Below are 5,544 nucleotides of genomic sequence, written 5' to 3'. Positions count from 1 at the left end.
GCCATAGTTTTTATTCCAAAGTTCCATTATAGTGAAGTGATATATCTGAGCTGAGACATGGGGGAATTAATTTGTGTGTGTGTGTGTGTGTGTGTGTGTGTGTGTGTAGGGAACCGGGAATTGGTCTTTGATAGGAAAGCCAAAACAAAACCTCCATTTGATTTTGGATGATGACAATAAAGAATAAACTTGAGTTCCACTCGACATGAGACAGGATATAATTTCTCAGTTTATCTAAATCAGTCCAATGTTGTTTTTAGGGCCTGGACAAATAAATAGGCAACTTGGAATCAGTATACTAGAAGTATGTTCTGTAGTTCAATTTAAGATCAAGCGAGAATTTAAGGAAACATGGAAAATATTCTATAACATTCACATTTAAGTATACATTGCTACTATTACTTTCCAAGGAAAAACAGAGTTTATGTTGCTATTTTTTTGAACTTATGTAGCCATTGGTTATAATCTTAGAGACTTTAAAATAACTACTGAGATGCCATCTAAGTTATTTAACTGCTGTCAGAACTTTTCAAATAATTTAAAAAATTTCATTAGGCAAATTTAAGGTATTTTACTTTATTACCAGAATTAACTGCATTCCATATGAATTTTTCCAGTTAAAGTCCTTATCCTGATATTAACTCTGCAATTTTAAGGGCCAGAATTTCAGTTACTGAATTACTGAAAGATTAGCCTGGTTTTCTTCAAATCTGGTCCATTGAACACCAGTCTTGTAAGATAACACTTTAAAATAGATTCTGCGGTTAAAAATGAGAAACACTGGATACTCTTGTGGAGAAACACAAAACACACCAGCTCATTAAAAGAACTATAGTAAAAGAAACTTTACAACTTTATTTAACAAAGAATTTCCCAAAGTGATATGGCTATAGTATTTGTTTTTAAAGTAAAATTTTGATTTCCTTTACGTTGTTCCAGTTATAGATTATTGCTTAACAAACTTCCCTAAAACTTAGTGCCTTAAATTAACAGCAGTTGTTTATTTGGTTCATGAATCTGTAACTTGGGCAGGCTCAGTGGGGAAGGCTTGACTCTTTCCCACTTGACATTAGCTGGGGTAGTTTGACTAGATGCTGGAAGAGAACTTCAAGGTGGTTCACGTGCATGGCTGGCAAGTTGATGCTGGCTGTTAGGCGGGAGCTCAACCAGGAATGAGGGCCTGGAGACTATGTTCCTTTCCACAAAAGTCTCTCCACATGGGCTTCTCCCCGGGTGGTTTGGGCTTCCTCAGAGCATGGTGGCTAGTTTCTAAGAGTGAGTGTCCCAAGGGACAGGAAGTGGCAACTGCCAATTTCTTAAGGTATGGGTCTGAAAACTGGCAGTGTCACTTCTGCCATATTATATTGGTTCAGCGGTCATGGCTCCAAGATTCCAGCGGAGGGGATTCATAGACCGCCTCACCTTTTGATGGGAGGAGTTTCACAGAAGGTAGTGGCTATATGTTAAAATTACACATACAGAAAAACGTTACAAATCGTAAGAGCAGAGTTTAGAGAACTTGTACGTAATAAATTCATCCATGTAATCAGTATCCAGAAGTTTCTCTGCCATGTCCTCTTCCAGTTACTACCCCCTCAAGGGTAAACAACCTCCTGACCTCTAATACTAAAGATTAGTACAGGGTTTCTCAACCTGAGCTGGATAATTCTTTGTTGGGGGCTGGGGGTGGGGAGCTGTCTTGTGCATTGTAGGATGTTTAACAGCATCCTTGGCCTTTACCACCAGATGCCAGCAGCATCTCCTCCCCCAGTTGTGACAACCAAAAAAGTCTGCAGAAATTGCCAAATATCCTGGGGGTGGGGTGGGGTGCAAAATATCTCCCAGTTGAGAATCACTGGGTCAGAATATCTGTCATTTATTATTTGTCTAAATCCCACTTAACCATTGAGAATGTAAGTTCCAAGAGGCTGCAGATTTCTATTTGTTTGTTCTTTGGGTCTGTTTTTTTTTTTTTTTTTAGCAGGGCGCAGTTCACAGTGGCCCGTGTGGGGATCGAACCGGCAACCTCAGTGCTACCAGTATCACATTCTAACCAACTGAGCTAACCGGCCACCCCCTTTGGGTCTGTTTTGATTCTGATCAATTTCACTGTCCCTACTGGGGTATACAGTAGAATACTGCCTAGCATATAGTAGAAAATTGAGACCATTTGTTGAATGAAGAAGTGAAAGGTGGCAATTCTAAATAGTTATTTAAAGAGTCAATTCTGGAATATATATTTTTTTATTCAGCTGAATCCTCAGTCACAAATAATTTGTTCATTTTTGTTAGAAACAGCCATTTTATAAAGTTTGCATGGATAAAAACTCAAGAATGAATATATATATCTAATAGGAATCTATATTGGTTAATTTCCTCCTGTAGCAACATGAAATACGAGTCATGGAAATAGAAAAGATTGTTATTTCCCAGACAAATGGGCAGTATCTCATGATTGTGTTGATAATTTACGGTAATAAGCCACAAATTGTGGTTTCTAATTGTTGTGGTGGCTTTGTGAAATAGGAATGCACACTAACAAAGTTTTCACCTGTTGCTCTGAAAGATTAGAAGAGGAAAAGGGGAAGAGTACAAGATGGCAGTCAGAACTTCGGAAGTTCTTTCTTTATAGGGAATACCTGAAAATTTCTTTTGGAAGATAGCTACTACCATTACTCTGAAAACATCCCTCCCAATACCCAAGGCATATGGCAGCCTTTCCTATCTCACTAGGTAAATTTCTTAAGGGTTATTCCAAGAACAGTTTTCAGTGGAAGCAGGATTCTCAATGAATTGCGACAGACAGGCCCTTGTTTCTGAAATCCTAATTGTATCTATTTACTCTTCAGTCACAACTGTGTCAGAAAAATGGAAATAATTTCTAGTAGTGTATGTATAAGGCAACTGAAGTTAGGGGCAGGATGAGAATAGAATTTTACATTTCCAAGGGCTCTTAGGATTGATATTGAAGAAGTAATTCACTACCGAAATCTGACCTTAGCAGTTACCCTATTTTCTGAGTCATTCTGAATTGTTTCATCTCCCTGAAGCCACCTCTGTTAAAAATGAAACTCTGTGGGTAAGCCTCAAAGTGTAGAGCAGTGACTTGCTCACAGAGCTAGTTAATGACAGGACAAATAATTTTTAGCCAGTGCTCAAAACTGTCACATCCAACTTGTTTGTCTTGTGAAACAAAGATATTATAGAAGAACTGTAATATATAAAAGTATGGAGCAATAGAACAGCACAAAGGTTTTTATCAACCTTAAAGGGTTGGTTGCTTGAACACTGCAGCTAGTTAATGTCGGAATGAAATAAATTCAATAGTAACCATTCAAGTCCTTAAAGTTCAAAACATATTACAGTATCTAGATTTCTAAACTGGAATATGAATGCCTCTTGTAAAAGAAGTACGTCTGTACAGTTTTTATTTTTTAATTTCCCCAGATTTGAATAGTTAAGACTTGTCATTACCCTGCCAAATGTTTATGATTCATTTAACTAGGGATGAGGAGAGGGTGGGAGTGTGCGTGTAACAATTCTGCATGACGCAGAAAGGGAGATGAAGTAGAAGGGAGGATATTTTTAGATTCCCTTTTTGAAACAAAAATAGCTTATCAGGTGATTTGTTTACTTTTAAAATAGGAAAAAATGACCAAAAATTCAATTTGGAATTTTCTGAATGACACACAAACCTATTTCAGGAGAATAATGTCATTATTGCAGTTTACTTTAAAAAAAAAAATACCTGAAAAATTCCTTTCTAAAAATATAACTCTACAAAGATAGACAAATGTTATTTATACCACAGAGTACTTGTACACCGAAGAAATTTACTACTTCCATGTAACCTACACAGTAGCACTTAAAGAACTTACTAGTAAATTTACAGCGTAAACTAGAAATGAAGAAGGGGAAAGGAACTGATGTGTAATTTGTTTTCACTAGGTATAAAGTTCTTTCATTTTCATTCATTATGCAACACACATTTATGGAATAGATGCAGGAGATGTAGGGATGAGCAAGAACAGAGTCCCTGCCCTCCATTGTTCTCAGTCTAGAGGTAGAAACATACACATACCCTCACACACATACTCAGTTATACACATGCCTATACACAAACATACCTTCAAATACCCACATACACATATATTCACACAGATACACATGTGCTCATACAGAAACACACATACACACTCCCATATACTTCCATACACTCACACATATACACACAGTCAATGTACGTATTCACATATATACCCACATATACACACTCACACATACATGTTTGGGAGCTAACAAAGTGGAGACAGTGAGTAGAGTACATTTTCAAGGAAAGGAGGAAAAAACAGCTGTGACAACAATTCTGTGAGACAGCTATTACAGAAGCTCCTGAAGGCTAAGGAGACAGTCTTAGTGGAGCTGTTAAATGCTAGGGAGTTTGGTTTACCAAGATGTGGATTCCAGTTCAAATCCACCATTCCTGTCTCTGAGGTCATGACTATGCTATTTAACTGTCTCAGTTTTCCTTGCTTTTACCTGGGGGCTGTCATAGTACCTACCTCATGGGGTTGAGATGAGGTTTAAATGAGAGGATGGGTGTAAACCACTTAGCACAGTGCTGGCACGTAGTAAGTACACAACGCATACTCAATTTTTAATTTTTAGTGATATCACTATTATTAGTGAAGGGTAATTACCTGGTCAATTGTGAAGATAGTTCTCCCCTCACCAAGCTGTTAGTGAGAATGTTTTAAACTACTTTTAAGGTGAGTGGAACCAAAAAGTTGTGTATTAAATGAATGCTTTACATGGCCACTGGTTAAACTTCACTTTTAAAGGTTTAAAAATTCAAGGAAGCCAAACTATGATTTAGAAATAACACACTAGATGTCAGAGTCATTACTGGGAAAATTGGAATCTGTCTAAATGACATCTCACGGTTATTATTAAATAATTTTTACGGCTATAACTTCATGGAAAAAAATGTATAACCTATTATTAACTCCATCATGTCTCCAAAGTATGTCAGACTCAATCACCTCATTTATACAATATTAACAACATCATTTGATAGTATTCATTGATATGATGAGGCAATTCATAAAATAAGAAATAAAAATGGCCAATATACATATGAAAAGTTGTTACATCACTACGATCAGAGAATTGTAAATGAGAGGTTATTTTGGGCTATCACCTTGGCAAAGATTAAAAAGATGAGCTAATATCTTGCTGCTGCTGAGGGTGTGGCAAAACTGGCTCTCATACATTTGTTAGTAGGAGTATAAATTAGTACATTTCTAGAGTGCAATTTGGCAATACAGGTAAAAAAATTCTTAATATGGTCTTTAACTCAGCAACTCCACTTCTTATATTTTATCTTGTGGAAATATAATCAGAGACATACACAAACATACTTGTATATGCACACTCACTGAGTAATGGTTTATGATGACAAAAATTTGGAAACCACCTAAATGCCGACCAGTAGAGAAATGCTTAAATAAATTATGGGAGAGCTATACCCTGGGACTCTTTGAA

This window comes from Rhinolophus sinicus, linkage group LG07 (assembly GCF_036562045.2).
Source record: "Rhinolophus sinicus isolate RSC01 linkage group LG07, ASM3656204v1, whole genome shotgun sequence".
Lineage (NCBI taxonomy): Eukaryota > Metazoa > Chordata > Mammalia > Chiroptera > Rhinolophidae > Rhinolophus > Rhinolophus sinicus.
Note: the sequence above shows the minus strand (reverse complement) of the source record.